The sequence below is a fragment of the Aethalodelphis obliquidens genome, unplaced genomic scaffold (genome assembly GCF_003676395.1).
Source record: "Aethalodelphis obliquidens isolate GAN/ISIS:26980383/991018 unplaced genomic scaffold, ASM367639v1 scaffold2, whole genome shotgun sequence".
Lineage (NCBI taxonomy): Eukaryota > Metazoa > Chordata > Mammalia > Artiodactyla > Delphinidae > Aethalodelphis > Aethalodelphis obliquidens.
In genome coordinates, this window is record NW_020837946.1 from 54,708,181 (window position 1) to 54,728,760 (window position 20,580).

Below are 20,580 nucleotides of genomic sequence, written 5' to 3' on the forward strand. Positions count from 1 at the left end.
TTGGCAGGCGGACTCTCAACCACTGTGCCACCAGGGAAGCCCAAAAGTTGATATTTTTCATTGTGTGTAATCTACTGATCAAATGTCCTTCAGAGTCTGAACTTGATTTTATCTGGTTGCTAAGGATGTGGACAAGGTCAGGATGGAGGAAGAGAGGGAAGGAAACTGAAACATTGCTCTTCAGTAGTCTCTACATGCACAAATATTTTATAGGCCTAGCAACTGCTGTTGATGATGGAGATAGCTTCCACATACTTATTTCTCTGCAATTTAAATGTAAATATAGCAGACATTAAGTTTAATTTTCATTAAGCTGTTTGGTTATATGTTTGCCTTTTATTATAAACAATACTTAAAGTAACTTTAAGGGAAAAAAAGTAGGGAAGATGAAGGCAAATATGTGATCTTAGGAATATCATTGGGGAAAAAAAGGCAATTGTTGACCATGGGTGACATAAAATAAAACCTAGAGAGAAGGAGAAAAGCATGTTCCATGTTAATATGCATTTATATTACATAACATTCTTTTTCTGAATTAATCTTTTTATGATGCCCTTCTAATCCTGAGTAATATAAGGCTGGACTGTAGGGAGGGATAGCAGGGACCCTGAGAGAGAGGGAGAAAGAAAAACAACCCTCACCCTAAATGTAAAAGACCTCCCACTTCACAGTAAGTGGGAATGAGGCATGGTGGGGCAGGTCCACAACAGGGCCCGTGTGGAAGGGAACGGTGGCTCTGAGATGGCCCCTGAAATGGCTTTGAAATCCTACAAGTACTCTGTCACTCAAACGACACGGCCCCATACAAGGACAAGCTGTTTCCTTACCGGAGAGGTGGATAATGGACTGGTCAGGGTCATTATGGGTGAGGATAAGATATTCATTATCTCATTTCCACTTCACGACAACACCTCTGTAAGGTGAAGTTTACCTTCTACAGTGAGACTTAGAAAGACCTGGTGCCAGAACCAAAACTTAGATCTTCTACTCCAATTCTTGGTGACTTTTCAACATGTCCTAGGAATATGTTAGCTAGTTAACTTACTAGCAAATGCCACTACTGAGAAGATATTCCTGTCAGAAGGTTTCCAAAGTGAGGGGAATGTGGTTGAAAAAGCTGTGATTTCCAGAAGGTTCCTCTATATCATTTAAGTGCCTGGTATCACTCTTAATGCTTTGGCAAGTGGGAGAGAATGAACTCCTCCTGGAGCCCAGGGCGGGTGTTGAATAGCAGAGTGTGTCCCTGTGGGCCAACAGAGGGCCTTAGGCAAAGCTGTCCTTGTAACTTTCTCCCTGGAGGAGTTCTTTGATGAGGGCAGAGACATCTGTAGGGACTCCAAGCATGTATTAAGGATGTTGCCAGTGTCAGAGCTGAGTTGGATTTGCAGGGATGTAGAACTGGGTGACATACCCTGTGTTCTAATTTGCATGAGACATAGAGCTCTGTGAGAAAGAGCTTGAACTCAATTCAGATTTATAATTATAGTTCAGATTTATACAGTCCTGATAGATAAACTTGGTGGTACTGAGAAAAAGCCACACTGCACAGGAGCAAGAAGGCCTCCTGTTTGGAGTTTAAATACTTTTTGACTTAGGAATAGTAGAAAGAAGATAGTGTGAGAAGAGCTGAAATGATAAAACGTAGTTGGTGGAAATGGAGAAGCATTAAGTAGATTTTTTTACATTTAAAAAATTGTTGAGCTAGTGATAAGGTGTTGAGTGTTGTTTTACATTTTATGTTTGTCTAGGTAAGAGCAAAATAAGTACCTCTTTGCTGGTAGAAATGTTTCTAATATTAGATAGGAAAAAAATTTGGAGGAAAATTTGCAAATAAATACAGTAATTAAAATTCTGTATTTTCATAGGCTTTATCACTGAATGAATATATGTCGACTTTGAGAGGCTTAAATCCATCTTAGGATCAATTTACAGTCCATGAAGGAGCTTCTGGGCACTGTGGTAATTTGATATTGTGCCAATTTAGCTAAGTTGGAACTGTGTTTTCCAGAGCTCTCTTCTCTGTATGGCTCCTGGTTAGGTCTGGTCACATGAGAAATCTGCCTGAGATTTGGAAAGCAGCAGTTAAACGGAAGCCTTTACATTTGTAAGCTCCATGTAGGGTCCCAGGTGCAACTCATACTTGTCACTACAGCAGCCTTTGGGTGGTGGGGCAGCAGCTGGGCACTCAGCGCCTCCAACTCCTACCAGATCTTTTTCAGCTTTTCTGAGTCCTAGACCAGGGGTTCAGGGTATGTGCTGCTTTGAGGGGGAAGGCTTAGGTCAGGTCATCCATATAATCAAGGTGTGAAATGGTGAGAAACAGACAACACTGGTACCAGTTTGTCCTCACAGGTTTGTCCTTGCTCTCTGTAGTTTGTTCTCGGCTCTTCTTCCTGACTCCCTGCCCTGCTGACCTACAGGTTCATCACCAGATGCAGAGACAGTAACCTTCCGTAATCTTCACCAGCTCCCCTTTGTGGTCTTAGGAAATTTGATCCTTTAGCTGTCCCTTTCTGAGACATTATTTATTTCCTTAGCTTCTCCCCAAATTATGTAAAGTCTAATCTCTGTAGTAATTCCCTTATTCACATCACTCATAGCGGTCCTGCTTTCCTGGTCAAACCCTAACTGATACAGGCACCATATCTGTGCAACATACCTTCTTGTGAATAACAGGACCCTCTAGGGGAATTACCCTCTGAGTGCTCTTCAAGCTAAATTTGGTGTACCTTGACAGAGCAAAGGAAAGAATAATTAACTTTACAGTGACCTAATGTTGTCAAGGTATTGAAGTCTGCCAATGTCTCCTAATCTTGAATTAAAGATTCAGTAGAAAAAAGATTCATGTTAATAAGAGAACACATTCTTATTATTATGAAATCTAAAATAAAAAGTAAATGTCCTTGTTTTATAGCACCATTAATAGGAACCAGGAGACTTCAGTGACCAGGAAATGTTATGCTGTTTGCATACTAACAAAAAGATATCTGAAATGTATTGTAGACAGTTGGATGATTATATAAGATCTACATTTATTACTTTTAGCATAGGCAATTTTAATATATATCTTGATAGGGATCTGGAAGAATAAAGTGTTATTTCATTTAATTAGAGTGAAAACATGAGATCACTTGGCAATTATTTGTGTCTTGGAAGGAAAAGAGAGAACTCATCAGAAAGCAGTGGAACATTGTTAGTTCCTGTGTTCTTAAAATTTTTTACACTAGTAAGTGAAGTACTTCTCAGATGTAAACCTCTAGTCAGGGGTTCTTGTGGGAAACAACATACCATTTGTTTCTTAAGAAGAGTAACTTTTTGAATTGAACCCTTGTGTCCTACAAGAGGTTGTGTATAATACAGCATGATTTTGAGAATATTTTATTGGCTTATTCTCCCTCATCATCACATTAGAATTTAGAATCAAATTTTCTTTTCTGTATTTTTCACTCAGTGATCATTGTTACCAGCTTGTGAGTTTGAAATCACAATCTCATGGAGTTCTTCATCTTGAATTCCTCATTCCCCACAGAGTTGGGCCTCATTTAAGCACAGAATACTATGGTTGTAGGGCAGCTGAGAGTAGGGAGCCACTGGAGGGGTGAGGTGTTGTACGAAGGAACGAGAGCTGATGACAGGCACTAAGAAGGCAGAGGGAAGGGTGCAGAAAGGGGCGAAATCTATAAAATTCCTCATCTATAAAATGGGGGTTTGGGGCCAGATCTCTCATTTTCAAATACATTTTATTTACAGAACCATTTGTTTATATGCAGTCCTCCGAAGAAAACTCAGTATTTAAAACAAAAGTACTCTGATTGGGGAAGGGTCAGACACATCCCTACTCCCCCACATCTTATTTCCCTGCCTCCTATGAGTAAAACTACTTTTGAATAAAGTATACAAGCTAGAAAACGTTTGAAAACTGTTGGTTCCCATATTCTCATTTTATAGTTGAGAGAACTGAAGTTCAGAGACTTTTCCAAAATCAAACACTTAGTCAGTGTTAACCTTCAAAACTGAGACTAGAACCTGTGTCCTGATTTCCAAATATCTGATTTTTCAACTTTTTATGTGGGATTCTGGCTAAGTCCATACTCATTTAATTACTGTTGTCAAATCTACATCTTCACATTTAACTTTCCTTTATAAAACTGCAACAATGATATGGAATCAGAATCTTTGAAATAAAATCTTTCTGTGTTAATCCTGCCAAGAGGTTTATTTTTGGTTCATTTTCCTTTTTTGGAATAGTGTGTGAAAATCATGACTATATAAATGCTGTTTGATAATGAAAATAAGGGTGATGATTTTAAACCATTGTGTGCCTATCTCTACCACAATAAGAATATGGTCTGCTACAGTAGAAGGTTATTAATAAGTGAGCTTATATAATAAATATTTATTGTGCATCACGGCAGCTGGTCTCCAGAAATGGTGGTCAGTAAACTGGCTTGCAGGTATTCGTGCCTTTTGTAGTCCCTTCAAACGTTGAATCTGGGCTGACCTTGTTTCATTTTAATGAATAGAACGTGGTAGAAGTGATGGTATGCCAATTCTGGTCTTAAGCCTTAAGAAGCCTGGTAGCTTCCTCTTTTGCGTTTTTGGAAGATCTAAGCCACCATGTAAGAAGTCTGGCAATCCTGCTGGAAAGACCACATGGAGAAACCTTATGGTGAGTGAGAGGGCCTGAAACTGTCGCGAAAGAGAGAGAAGGAGAGAGAGAGAGATTGATTTAGCTGGCAGAGAGAGTGAGAGAGAGAAATCAATTGATTCAGCTGTTCCAGAGACCCACTGAGCCCGGACTTCAGCCATCTCTGTGAAGGGGCCACACAGCCTGGGCCATTTAGTCCAGCCAAGCCCCCAGATGACAGCAGCCCAAAGATTGTTTTATGTTTAACAGTCACAGTCCTTTTGAAACACTGTCCTTTTTTTTGTGTGTGTGGTACGCGGGCCTTTCACTGTTGTGGCCTCTCCCGTTGTGGAGCACAGGCTCCGGACGCGCAGGCTCAGTGGCTATGGCTTACGGGCCCAGCTGCTCCACGGCATGTGGGATCTTCCCGGACCGGGGTACAACCCGTGTACCCTGCATTGGCAGGCGGACTCTCAACCACTGTGCCACCAGGGAAGCCCTAAACACTGTCCTTTTAAACACAGTCCTTTTTTAATACAACTGTCTCCAAACATCTTTTTAAATTTTGTTCTTATTGTTGATGGTTCTTTGTGCTTATCAGGGTTTCATGGAGTCATATTCTTTTTCTGAGCCATTTCTCAGCCCCAAGACTGTCTTATTTGGCCTTTGTTGCACAGAGTATTTTCAAATTCTATCTGAAGTTGAAATGAGAAACAGTTGTAGCTTTCAAGGTGGCAACTCCTAGGATTTCTGGGTTCTCTATTTTCCCTTGCATCATGCTTGTAGATAGGCCTGTTCTTTTCATGAGCTCACCTATTTTGTAGAATCTTGTTAAATACAGCTAAGAATGACCAGAGTACACTAGTAACATTTTGTTTTGCATTCTCTTCACCCAAAGCCATAAATTTATTAGGGTTATTACCTGCTGTTTAAGTTATTGCAGGTGAAAATTTCACCAAATATTTGATCCTTGCATAACACGGGTCACCATTTTTCTAGCTCCGAATAATAGTTTCCTTGCCACCTGCTATCTGGTGCAGAAGGTAGGGCCACATAGCAGCACCCCACTTCTAGGTACCAATTTCTGTATTAATCACCTTTGCTCCAGTAACAATATCTTAGGGGCTTGCAACAATAAAACATTTATTTCTCATTCACATGGCTTGTATCCTGTAGTCAACTGTGGCCCTACTCCAAGTGTCTTCTCATTCTGGATCATGTTAAAGGAGAAGTACCTCTATGAGACAGTCCCATTTCCCATTCTTATGGAAGAGGAAAAGATCAAGAGTCCTGGAAGAAGCTCCTGATGCTTCATAAAGCTTCTGTTTAGGTGTGGCATACATTGAGTGACCAAAACAGGGTAAGTGGCCTAGCCCAGTACCAGTGAGGTGAGGGGGTATGCTCCCTCTGCAGGAGGAATGGCAAGCCATATAACAGTAGTAGGTCATCCCTTCAGAAGGAAGAGGGTAGTGAATAATGCAAGCAAAATACCATCCACCGTAAACATGTGTATGTATTTTTTTTGCTCATATTTTCACTTCAGACAGTTACTCTGTTGGACCCAGCCTTTTCGCTCTTTGATTTACCTGTTACCCTGATCAGTCATGCTATATATAGGTGTTAACTTTGCTCTTTTTTTAAAGTTAATTTTTAAATTTTATTTTTTTAAATTGGGGGTTGACATATAGCATTATATTAATTTCAGCTGTACAACATAATGATTCAAATTTTTATATACTGCAAAATGATTACCACAGCAAGTCTAGTTAACATCCATCACCATACATAGTTACAAAACTTTTATTTCTCCTTGATGAGAACTTTTAAGACATACACTCCTTAACAACTTTCAAATATGCAATACAGTATCGTTAAATATAGTCAGTCACCATGCTGCATATTATATTCTCATGATGTATTTATTTTATGAGTGGAAGTTTGTACCTTTTGACCACCTTCATCCATTTTGCCTATCCCCCACCCCCACCTCTGGCAACCACCAATCTTTTCTCTGTATCTTTGAGCTTGCTGTTTTTGGTTTTTAGATCCCACATATAAGTTAGATCATTTGGTATTTGTCTCTCTCTGTTGGACTTATTTCACTTAGCGTAATGCCCTCAAGGTCCATCCATGTTGTCACAAATGGCAAGATTTCATCCTTTTTTACATCTGAATAATATTCCATTGTGTATATATACCACGTCTTCTTTATTCATTCATTCATCGATGGACACTTAGGTTGTTTCTATATCTTGGCTGTGGTAAATAATGCTGCAGTAAACATATGGGTACAGATATCTTTTTGAGTTAGTGGTTTTTTCCTTTGGATAAATATGCAGAAGTGGAATTGCTATGCCATGTGGTAATTCTATTTTTCATTTTTTGAGGAACCTCTGTACTGTTTTCAATAGTGGCTGCACCAAATTGCATTCCCACCAACAGTACACAGGGTTCCCTTTTCTCTGTATCCTCACCAACACTTGTTATTTCTTGTCTTTTTGATAATAGCCATTCTAGCAGGTATGAGTTAATAATCTCATTATGGTGTTGAGTTGCATTGCCTTCATGATTAGTGATGATGAGCACCTTTTCATGTATCTGTTGGCCAGCTGTATGTCTTCTTTGGAAAAATGTCTGAATGTTCCTCTGCCCATTTTTTAATTGTTGCATTGTATGAGTTCTTCATATATTTTGGATATTAACCCCTTATCAGGTAGATGATTTGGAGATATTTTCTTTCATTCTGTAGATTACGTTTCCATTTTGTTGATGATTTCCTTTGCTGTCAACTGCTGCATTCTTGTTTCTCAATTCTCTACTTGCTTGCAGCTGCCTACTCTCATTTCAGACTTGCTCATATCTGCATTCTGGATTGTGAAACTATCAGCTTTGCTCTAACTATCCCTACCCTCCTACTACTTCTCCAATTCTGATATGTGAGGAAAAAAAACCAAAGCCTTTGAAAATTCCAACTTTAGATTAACTATACACTAATGATCAAATTATTGTGCAGTTTTACTTGAAGCATGAAAAATTAGCTACCTTTGGTAGCTAGGACTAGAAGATTCTATTCTACTATTATATCTGAGAACTTCGGTAAACTACTCAATATAATTTATCATTGGAAGTTAAATTCTGATTTAGAAGAGACAGTCACTTCTCTTATAATTCTGGATAGGATAAACATGGTCTTCTTGGAGAGTTAATTTTACTTGATAAAAACCTTTTTTGGATTTTTATTCTTTTGAAAGGTTTTATTCTGATGTGGACGAATGTCTTTAATACACTGTTGAGTAAAGAAAGTAAATTTTTTGGGGCTTCCCTGGTGGCGCAGTGGTTGAGAGTCTGCCTGCCAGTGCGGGGGACATGGGTTTGTGCCCCGGTCCGGGAAGATCCCACATGCCGCGGAGCGGCTGGGCCCGTGAGCCATGGCCTCCGAGCCTGCGTGTCCGGAGCCTGTGCTCTGCAATGGGAGAGGCCACAACAGTGAGAGGCCCGCGTACTGCAAAAAAAAAAAGAAAGTAAATTTCTGATCAATGTTACAGAACGGTTCAATTTATATATGTTTTTCTTCTGTGCACATACAAAAATATGTATATATAAAGGTATCTGTATATCTATTTGTCTATTGATACATACTATACTGATAAGTGTGTTTCTAGGGAACAGGGATGGAAGACTTTTATTTTTCCTTTATATAATCTTGTTATATTTAAATTTTTACCGGTATATATTATCCTGTCAATAAAAAGAAAAAAAGAAAGCACAAAAGTCACTAAAATTTTGTTGCTGATGTAAAAGTAAAATCTGTGAATTCTTTTTGTGTGTCAGTAAATCTCATTTTATGAAAATTTAGAAAGAAGAACATTTCCATGCATAGTGAGTTATTGGGAAGCTTACTTTGTGTGTATTTTGGGAATGTGGAGTTAGTTGTACCGCCTGCCGGAAGGCATGGTGGCTACTGTAGCAGGGAGCAGTAATGCTGACACGTCCTGAGAGGGCTGGTTGTGTTGATCTGCAAGACTCCCCTGAACATGTGCAAAACCAGGACAGCCAGTTCTTTTGAAAAGCAAGTGCGTCGTCTTTCTAAGCAGTGTTTTTTATTTGTTTGTTGTTTGTTTTTTGGCTCCTCAAATTGGTTCAATTTCCTGCCACGATTGTGCTCTTTCACATATTTAGTTCTGTTAAATTCTATCTTTCTCTACAGTGATTTTTTTTCAGTTACCCCCAACTAGCAGAAATTATGGTTTTAAAAATAATTATTCATGTCAGCATTTATGTTCCTTAAAAATATTGTATTTAAAATTGTATTTCCTTAAGGAATATGGATTGGTGGTTAAAATAGTGATAGCAATAACAATAATAGAATAGCTAACATTTACTGAGAGCTTACTATTTGCCAAATACTGTTCTAAGTGCTATACATGTATGAACTCATTTCATCCTCCAGACAATCCTGTTAGGGAAATGATTCACATTTTATAGACGTAGAACCTGAAGCATGGAGAAGTTAAGTAAGTTGCCCTACCATACCTAGCTTGAAACTAATGAAAATATGTTAAATAGAAATTCTGACCAACCTAAAATCATTAAGGGCAGTGACAGAGATTGCCTTGTGCTCCCCACAATGGCCTTCACTGTGACCATGATTATGATAGATAGCAACACTCCCACTTCACTAGGGAATCTGCTAAAGGAGAAAAGCCAGCCTACAAAGTACGTATTTAAGACACAAGTTTGCAATTTCAGAAAAAAAGATCGGGTTAGAAGCAATACAATGAAGTCACTACCACAGACAAACAAACAAACAAAAAATGCTTTAAACTCCCTCCAAGGTCATTGTCAGAATATCTTTGGAGGGTAAAGATCATTTAACAGGGAAAATTTGGAGAAGCCCAATCGAACAGATGGATGAAAGAGTGCAAGAAAAGGCAGCCAGGCTGAAAATGACAAATTTTACTTTGCTGGAAAGAGTATTTGGATGAGAAACTGAAATTAACCACATTCTTTATCTTATTATTGTATTATGGCATGAATTTAATAATTTGGCCAAATTTTTTGTTTTTCTCTTTACTATATTTATTATGTTGATATCTGGTAAGACATTTAAATTGTTCTATTTCTAGGTGGTAAAATAACTGGTAAAGAAATTTCCTACACTTACAAGAGTCTCATTAAGAAGCAGGTTTTGTGCTGAAAAAAAAAATATATACACAGTGAGAAAATCTTTCAGAGGCTAAATTTCGGGGGAAATATCCAGCATCAGGATCTATCTTGGATTGACTGTTTGCATAATGCACAAGGCTACACTCATTATCTGTTCTACAGCACATAACAATGATGTGATTAGAGTTTCTGGAACGGTAACTAATTATGTTAGCTGCTATTTCACATTATATCCTATATTAGGAAGATTATTTTGGCAAGAGATTCATAGTTTCTCAAGTTCAAATTGTTTTAATTTTGATATATTTATTTGGGGGAAGGTAAATTCTAACATTAAAACATTATAAATGTTTTATGGAGAGCATGTGGTATGTTGTCAAAAATGTTTATTTAAAACTTATAGATTGGCCTTGTTCTCATTTATCATAATCACTCGAAAGATAAAAAATAATTAAGAGCTGACATGTTTGCTTTTTGATATTAGTTGCTGTTAAAGTTACTCTTGGGAGTAATATTTCATCTTTGAATCAAACTGTAAATAACAGATGAGACAAATGGAGACTGTCTTTTAAGTGATAAGGTATCCTCATTCTATTCTTACAGTGTTTTTCCTATAATACATGTAAAGCAGTAACTGGAATGATTAATTACTTTTGATTTAGTGAATGAAGGCATGGCAATTAAGCAGAAAGGCCTCAGTATTTAATATTTATTATCCTTCTTCTTATGTGTTAATTCCCTAAATGAAAACTGAACCATCTGTAGTTGAATTTTCCTCCAATTTTTTCCTCCTTTTGTTCTGGTATTAGTGGGCCTACACTTTCAATATTAATACTAATTATGGATTATTATTAGATATAAACAATATCATACGGCATTTAAGAATACATCTGATTTCTTTTTATAGATTTCCTTGTCTGTCCTACTCCATCAATGGTAGCTTGTAGTGTCAGCTGTAGTTTAATGTAAATATCTCCCTAGCTAGACTATAAATAATGTTCTTTGAGGAAAGGGATAATCCTTTGACTATTTTATATTCTCAGCGTCTAACTCAACATTTGATTGTTTAAGATAGTTTTAGCAAAGTTACCTTTATAAAGATTCAAGGAATTTTTAAAATATTAAATTTGTGCGTATTCTACTAAGTTTGAGTCTCCAAATGTAGAGAAAATATTTTGAGACTGTTAAAAGCCAATGAATTAATTTTATCAGCATATCATTCTTCAGCAAGATACTTTGATTATTGCTGATTTTTCTTCTGAGATAAAATACTCTATTGATTTTAAGAAGAAGAAAACAGAATATGTAAAACATTTATGGCATGATATGGAAACATATTTTTCTGTATCTTCATGGGTCATTATTGTTCACCTAGATATCTTTTAAAATTTTTAAATTTACCTTCTAGGTACTTATTTTTCTTTAATACAATTATGAATGCGGGTGGGCTTGTTGCTCAGAGTGGTTTCAATTTTTTAATTGAAAAAAGAAGAGATAAATAAAAGAATAATAAAATGTGCTTTGATGTAAAATTTTTTAAAATGGAGAATTAAATGCATCATATTGGGTTAAATAAATACCAAGTATTAAATAATTTATAGCAGATATCTGACCAAAATATATGGAAGCAGGAGGACAGATCACACAGGAGGATAGAACACTGCTTCTCATTATGGAAACAGGTAAAACTTCATGTAGGATGTGACATTTCAAATGGGTCTAAGTGGAACAGAGAAGTTAGAGAGGCAGGACAGGGGAGAAGGGCTTTTCAGGAGGAAGCCAAGAAGAGAGAAGGTATCTGCATGCTTGGAGACTGTGTGGTAGGGAGTAGCAGAAGATGAGAACAGAGATGGAAGACAGAGATACAATGATGAAGGATCTAATATTTGTTTCCCAGGGTTGTTATAACAAATTACCCCAAACTTGGTGGTTTAAAGCAGTAGAAATTATTCTCTGACAGTGCTGAAAGCCGGAACTCCAAAATCAAGGTGTTGGGAAAGGTTTATTTATTTATTTATTTTTCTGGAGGCTCTGCGGGAGAATCCATCTCTCACGTCTCTTTTAGCTTGTGGTGGCTGCCAGCAATCCTTGATGTTCCTTGGCCTGTAGATGTATTACTTCAATCTCTGCTTCTCTCTTCACGTTGCCTTCTCTTCTATGTATCTCTGTTTTCTGTTCTGTATCTTATAAGGAAAACTGCCACTGGATTTAGGCCTAAGTTCAGGATGCTCTTATCGTGAGATCCTTAACTTAATTACATCTGCAAAGACCCTCTTTCTAAATAAGGTCACGTTCACAGGTTCTGGGAGGACATGTCTTTTGGAAGGCTGCCATTCAACCCACTACATGTCTTTGACAAGGACTTATGTCTATAAATAAAGAGTTTATTTAAAAATAAAGTTTATAAGTAAGGCTGTACCATTATTACACTTGTTATGTGGAAGACAATACTGTTCAGTAGAGAACTGGACAGTTAATGAAGGCTTGAATTAAGGCACGTGGGTTTGGAGGAGAGAATCTGGTTTCAAAGAGAAATTTCTAAAGTAAAATATATAGAATTGAATGACCTAAGGTGTGGAGGAGTGAGAGTGATGTTGGAGATGATAAATTTGAGGTGTCTGTGAGATATTTAGGAGCAAATTTCTCGTAGCAATTGTAAATGTGGGTTGGGGATTCAGGGGAGAGCTTGTGTGGTTGACTGTCAAATTGGTGGCTCCCAGTGAACCACAGCTGTAAGGATTCACATCCTTGTCCTTCCTCTGCATTTAGCTTGGCTATATGATTGGCTTTGGCCAGTGGGATATTAAGTATGATGCAAGCTTGGTAAGCTCTTGCACATTGGGCTTATCTTCTTGAAACACTCCCCCTTGGAACCCAGATGCCACACTGTAAGGAAGGACAGGTTGTCCTTCTGGAGAGAGAAGCCATATGAAGAAGAACTGGAGGATGAGACAGTGAGAAAACTGGAGGCTTCTGTGGCAAGAGCCCTCCTGGAGGAGAAATGAGTAACACCAGCACTGAGGTCCTGGATGTGTGTAAGAGGCCTTCTTGGAGGTTCCAGTGCATTCCAGCGGCCAGCTAAATGCAGCCATAGAAGCGATTCCTGCTAATACCAAGTGGCACAGAAGAACCACTGGTCAACCCACACAATTGTGATAAGCAAAAAACCAAACAAACAAAAAACACCCCTTAGTTTTAAGCAACTAAATTTTGAGGTGGTTTGTTATGCATGTGTTATGGACTAAATGTTTGTGTCCCTGCAAAATTCGTATGTTTAAGCCCTCACCTCCGATGTGATGGTACTTGGAAATGGGGCCTTTGGGCGGTAGTTAAGGTTAGGTGAGGTCTTGAGGGTGAGGCCCTGGTTTGAAGAGATTAGTGCCTTAATAAGAAGGGACACCAGAGAGCTTTCTCTCTCTCTCTGCCATGTGAGGACACAGGGAGAAGGCAGCCATCTGCAAACCAAGAAGAGCGCTCTCACTAGAACACAGCCATGCTAGTACCTGACCTGACCTCAGACTTTCGGCCTCCAGAACTGTGGGAAATAAATTTCTGTTGTTTAAGACACCTAGTCTATGGTATTTCATTATGGCAGCCCAGTTAAATAAGATAGCATCTGTTGGTAGAAAACGGAATCACCTTGGAACATGATATATGGATTGGGGAGTATAAAAACAGGAGATGCAGTCATGGGAATGGACCTTAAATGAGTAATTGCAACAATTAAGGAAGGCCACAGGAGGTAGAAAAACTAGTGAGATAAACTGAGAAATGATGGTTACTCATTGTTTTGAGAGAATGTAATTAAAATCCATTCAAGTAATACAGAATCAGGAAATGGTGCTGTTGAGAAAAAGTTTCACGAACAGAGCACTATCATAAAACTAGGATGAGGATTAAAATGGACATTATATTTGACAGTTGGGAGGCCATTGAATGACACTGGTGAATAAACACTGAATCTTAGGGCTGCAGATGATCTTAGAGCAGCACTCCCAAATAGAACTTTCTAAGATATACACAGTCCAGTATGGTAGCCATTAGCCACACATGGCTATTGGGCACTTGAAGTGTGAGTAGTTTCCCAAAGAACTGAATTTATAATTTTATTTAATTTTAATTAATTAACATTTAAATTTAGTTAGCCACATGTGGCTAGTGGATACCATATGGGATAGCACAGTATTGGGAGCACTAAATCTAAGGAAGCTGAGGTCCTTGTAAGTTAAATATGAGAGCTATATTTTGTTCAAAGATAATTTGGGGAGAAATAGCTAAAAATGGTAATAGTGAGGGGAGGGAAAAAAGACAATTGAAATGGAGTAAAAAAGAAAATTTAACATTAAAATATTTTAAACAAAAAGTATACCATTGTAATTTGTTGTACATGACTATTGCTAAGAGTATAAGAGCTATTGAGGGCAACCTGTTAATTTGATTAGTGATACTAGGAATTAAGTCAGTTATACTTTGTAACACAGCTATACTTGTCTAGGTAGCGTGTAAATGCGTGCTTCAGAATTTACATGCACAGTTTCTTCTTCTGCAGTTAAAGAAACAGACTTCAATCCCAAATGCCCAGCTGGACAGTGCTAATCTAATTTATCCCTCCTGGTGTATATTAATCCACACAGTTACTTTATATATTTACCATTCCCTTGTGAGTTACTATGGGTTACAAAATTTCACTGGATTAAGGTGAAATCACTACTGGGATAGGGAGTGACAATTTAAACAGGCACATGTAGAGATTCTGCACAAATAGAATGGGAAAAAACGGTGCTTACAAAATTTAAAAGCAGGTAAGGTACCTGTAGTGGTTAATTTTATGTGATAAATTGAGTAGGCCATAGAGTACCCAGATTAAACATTGTTTCTGGGTGTGTCTGTGAGAATATTTCTGGATGAGACTAACATTTGAATTGGTGGACTCAGCTCTTCCCATTGTGGGTGGGCATCATCCAGTCCATTGAAGGCCTGAATAGAACAAAAGGTGGAGGAAGAAGGAATTCACCCTTTTTCCCCTGCCTAACTGCTTGAGCTGGGACACCTCATCTCATCTTCTCCTGCCCTCGGACTGGGATGTACATCATTTGCTCCTCTTGCTCTCAGGCCTTCAAACTCAGACTGAATTACGCTACTGGCTTTCCTGGATTTCCATCTTGCAGACAGCAGGTCATGGGACTTCTCATCCTCCATAATCATGTGAGCCAGTTCCTCCTAATAAACCTATCTCTGTCTCTATCTCTATCTCTGTCTCTATCTCTCTTTTCTCTCTCTGTATATAATCCTATTGGTTCTGTGTCCTCTGGAGAACCCTGAGTAACACAGCACCTCAGGTTTTGGATTTGGTATAGACTATGACCAATTCTGATAATGAAATTTCTATAAAGGTAAACATCTCTGTGGAAGTTTTCATCTTTTTGGAATGGGAATAACCCATCTTCTGTTTGATCCTGTGGACTCCTATTTCCTAAAAGAATACTATGCCAATTTTAATTAATTTTGAAGTGAATGTTTCATTTTGAAAATTGGATCAGCGTATCTGATGATGTTTACTGGCCACATTAATGGAAGTCTGTTTCAGGAGATGGAATGATTATGAGACAGGCTTAGGCAACAGAATTTCTTTGGCTTCAAGAGGTTGGTATCGAGTTCTGGGATGTATGGGTAGGATGGAACCAGGAGCAGATCAGAGGTCGTTCTTGGCAGGTGACTTTGGAGGAGTTAGGTGTCTGCTCTGGATCTCAATTTACACATATGTGAAATGAAAGTGGAGTATTAGATTATCTCTAAGGTTTCATCCAGTACTAAAATTTAATAGGTCTTCTTTGGAATAACAAAAGTTACCTTGCAAGTAACCCAGTGCTTTGCATGTTGCTCAATAATGGCAGTGATGAAGTAATGAATACTTGGATCATTATTCTTGAAAACTAGTTATTCTTGAAAAGTACAAATAGGAGGGCCCCTTTATCTTCTCCGATGAGAGGCTACTTGGTCAATATTTACAACTTGGTGGAAAGGGGGAAGTGTAGATAGGGAGGGAGTCTGCAGAGTTTCTTACTTGAGCTGACTATCTTCACAATATTGTATCTTTTCAGGGTGAGTGCCATAGAGGGTTTTGTTGACTGCAAATGTAGTTGTAGGGTGTATTATAGACAGATTGGTGGAATTAGCAGGGAGCAGAAGAGGGCAGAATTACACAGAAAATTCTCTGGAGTTATATAGCATCCATTATTTCCTAAGGGGACTCCTTCAAGGTTCCATTTTGGGCCAATTATTTTCCATTTGCCCCTGAAGATCTTACACAAATCCCTTGTCCTATTCTACTCTCTGCCCAGGAGGGATGACATATGGATTCCATCCACAAGCTCCTGACCTCTAGCTTCTAGCTAGGTCTGGTCAGGATATGAGGGAGGGAGAAAAATGAAATCAAGGTATTTATTCCTGATATCCCACCCTTTGAGGTCAGCTTGAGCTGTCCATGTCCTTTGACATGTTGTTACTGCTTCTCTGAAGGCAATAGTCACTCACAAGTCTCTCTTCTTCTGGGTCCTGGTAACTGTTCCCTTCCTGCTCTCATCAGGTCTAGGGGTGGTGATTTCTCTGCTGCTGTGAGTCCCAAGTTCCTTCACTATCCCTGTGGTTTACCTGTGTAATTAGTTCCTTTTTAAATTAACCCTCTTAGAATTACTTTGAGTGTGCTCTGTTTCCTGCTGGAACCATGACTAATAGCTATACCATTCTACAAATGGAGAATGGAAATGAAATGGCAGCTGGTGCCAGATCGCCACACATCTTATCATGCAGCCCTCCATCACAGCCCTCTGGAGCATCTTAATTGTCCCCTCTGTCACCTTTTCATTTTCTTCTTCAACAGTTGGCTTCTTCAGTGGCCTCATGGACCAAGCAGGGAATAAGGCTATAGCCAATTCAAAACCAAGCCGCAAATGCTCATTTCCTTCTCCTACCCTTCCCAGTATTCTACTCCAGCTCTTCTTGGCACTGTAGACTATGAGATTCTCAATCAAAGGCAGAGATTTTGTCTTGGTCTTCTTTTTGTTCCTAGAGCCTGGAACATAATACATGTGAAACATCTGCTTATGTAATGAATACATGGAAGATGGAATTAAGGAAATGTCTATTTATTAAGCCCTGTTTCCAGGCAGCCCAGGGGTGCTCTGCTTCTCTCCCTTCCTTGAGGATGCTCATTGCTTTTCTTGCCTCCTTGCACAGCAGTGCTGCTCTGTTCTGACCAGTCATGTGCTTTTGTAAATGGCTTTTGTTTTTTTTTCTATAACAGCTTTAATGAGATATAATTCACATGCCATACAATTCACCCATTTAATATGTACAATTCAGTGTTTTTAGTATATTCACAGAATTGTGCAACCATCACCACATTCAATTTTAGAACATTTAATTACCCCCCCCAGGCCTTATACCCATTAGTGGTTACCCCTCCCCCACCAAACTTTCGTACATCTCCTCTTGCCCTCATCTTCTGGCAACCACTAATCTATGGATTTGCCTATGCTGGACATTTCATATAAATGAAATTGTACAGTATGTGGTCCTTTGTGAGTGGCTTCTTTCACTTTGCACACTGATTTCAAGCTTGATTCAAGTTGTAGCATGTATTAGTACTTCATTCATTTTTGTTACATCTAAATTTATTCTACTATATGGATACACCACATTTTATTTATCCATTCATCAACTGGTGGGCAGTAGAATTGTTTCCTCTGAATTCTGGTAGGTATTTGACAACTAGCAATCTGGGAAAAAAAGTCCTTCTTCATAGCATTTGTTGATTTCCTTGGTGTAAATACCCCCATCATGGCTGATTGCAAGCTACATGATGTCACTGAACATGGAGTTGGAAAGAGATGCTAAAACAGGCTCTTGTGAGCCCCTATAAGCCAGCTCCAGCATACCGCTCTGACCATCTTTACTGATGGGTCACCCAAGTTACCAGAGATGTGGCCACACACTATTACTTTAGGATAATAATAATGATAATAAAAGTAATACAACAGGGAACATTTATTGAGCACTTTATGTGTACCAGGCACTGTGCTAAGCTGTTTTTTCTCATTTAATTCTTCATCACAACTCATCTCCTTAGCAGCCTGCAGCTCCAAACTACCAATATTCTGTGCTTGGTTCAATGTCTCCTAGCTGGTCCCCTTACTGTTTCTTAAGTACTCCAAACACATTACATCTCACAACTTCAGCACATTTCCTCTAACTGTTACACTCTTTTCCACAGATATTAACATAGCTCATTCCCTCATTTCTACCAGATCTCTGCTCAGGTATTCCCTCCTCAGAAAGGCCTTTCTGCCACCTCATCACTTTATTTAATACTTTGCCAAGTTTTGTTTTTCTTCATAGCACTTATCACTGGCATTCTCTTATTCTGTATACAGTTGACCCTTGAACAAAGTAGGAGTTAGGGGTGCCGACCCCTGCAAAGTTGAAAATTCGCCTATAACTTATAGTTGGCTCTCTGTATCAGTGGTTCTGCATTCATGGATTCAACCAACCCCGGATCATGTAGTACTGTAGTATTTGCTGCTGAAAAATATCCGTGTATTAGGGGACCTGCAGTTCAAACCCCTGTTGTTCAAGGGCCAGCTGTATTTACTTTATTTGTTTACTGGCTGTCTCCCCACCACACTGTAAGCTCCGTGAAGGCAGAATCTTTTGTTCACAGTTGCATTGCCAGTGCCAAGACCATGCCCTTAATCACACTACTAAGCTGGGAAATTTGGAATTTTCAAACAAGTGCCTCTCTTCTCCCTCTCTGCTCCTCCTGCTGCTGTCAAAGGAATGTTTAGAGAACATTATGCCCCAGTCCCTGCATCTCTGTTACTGGCCCGAATCTCAGTAGAGCTAGGGCTCAACTGACACAGGTGGGAGACAATCCAGTGATGTGGCCGAGCATGCACCTCACTCTGGGGCCAGTCTCAGTGGACCCACATCCCAGCTCTGGCAGCAGCTCACTGTGTGCGCTGGGTAGGTTACTCAGAGTTTCCTATCTTTAAAACAGGATAATAATAGTCCCTACCTCATAAATCTGTTGTGAGGATTAAATTAACATGTTAATTTAAAGTGATCAACACATAGCAAGTGTTCAATACACCTTGGTGAGGACATCGTCTGGAGTAAGCTTTACTTACTGCATAAGTCACCTGTGTGTCCTGCCACATGGAAGCCCCATAAAACTCGCTACCTGCCTCCTCTGCAGCTTTTCTATTACCCTCGTCACTGGCATTCTTTTTTTTTTTTGTAAATGCAGTTTATTTATTTAAATTAATCAATTATTGTTTATTTTTGGCTGCACTGGGTCTTTGTTGCCGTGCGTGGGCTTTCTCTAGTTGCGGTGAGCGGGGGCTACTCTTCGTTGCGGTATGCGGGCTTCTCATTGTGGTGTCTTTTGTTGCGGAGCACGGGCTCTAGGCACGCGGGCTTCAGTAGTTGTGGCACACAGGCTCAGTAGTTGTGGCTCACGGGCTCTAGAGTGCAGCCTCAGTAGTTGTGGCGCATGGACTTAGTTGCTCTGCGGCATGTGGGATCTTCCCCAACCGAACTTGTGTCCCCTTCATTGGCAGGTGGATTCTTAACCACTGCACCACCAGGGAAGTCCCGTCACTGGCGTTCTGTAAGAGCACTTCTAGATTGTCCTGCTGTCCCAGGGAACTGGATGGTTCTCCATCTGCTTTTGTTTCTCACAAAAGAGGAGACCCTTGGGCTTCAAGAAAGTGTGATCAGCCTGCTTCTCTTTCCTGGCAAATCACCTAAGCTTAGCCACTAAGTTGGAAAAGGCCTAAGGGAAACCTGGTTATTCTTAGCCTAACTAGCTGAGACTTGCCAGATCTGGAGCATCCCTAGGGCTTGGGAAAGAAAAGCTCCCACAGAGGAGAATCTTTACCCACAGCCCTAAGATATTGAAAGTAAAGGAAGCCAGACTGAGTGAAGAAAGAAAGAGATGGCAAGTCATTCATGAAAAGAAGAGTAACCACCCCGTATGCAGGACTGGCTTGGAAGGAAGCCCTGAGGCCCTCAAGTCCACTTTACTATGTGCTCCTGCTAGGCAGGGTCCCTAATCCAAGGACCTGTGTTTTACACCCTCCTTCCATGTACCACCCTCCCGTCCCCAACTCCAGGACCATGAATTTGGTTCAAGTCATGAATTGCTCAGATGGGGAACTTCATTTAGTAATTTTCATAAATCTAGTTCTGTTACTATTTACTGAACGCCCACAAGGAGCTGGGCAGTATTAGTAGGCAGTCCCAGGAATCCTAGGAGCCAAGAATCCACAGTCACATCCCAGAAAAATAATACCCCTGTCTCTCAGCATCATTATTTCCTCCGAGTCAGCTTCTGGGTCTGATCCATGCACAACACAAACACTTCCTAGTACCTGGGCTCCCGCGGGGCCTCTGTGAAACGCTGGAGGATTAAGGGGCGGGGAATAGGGAGGGCTGGGGAGGTAAGGAAGGAAGGAGGGGGAAGCAGTAAAGTGCGTCTCCCCCTCTAATCGTGTTCCGATCAGGAGTCGGCCGTGTTCCCAGGCGCCGATTCCGGCCGGCAGTCCAGAGACTCTTCCAGGAACCGCCTGGCATCCTGGCCGCGGACTTCGGCTGGTCTGGCGCTCGCGTCTCCCTCCTCCCACCTCTCTCCTCCTCTCTCCGGGATCCGTGCCTCACTCAGGGGCGTGTCCTGCCCTACCTCCCTTTCACAGTGGTCCACTCATCCTGTTACAGCGACAGCGGTAGCG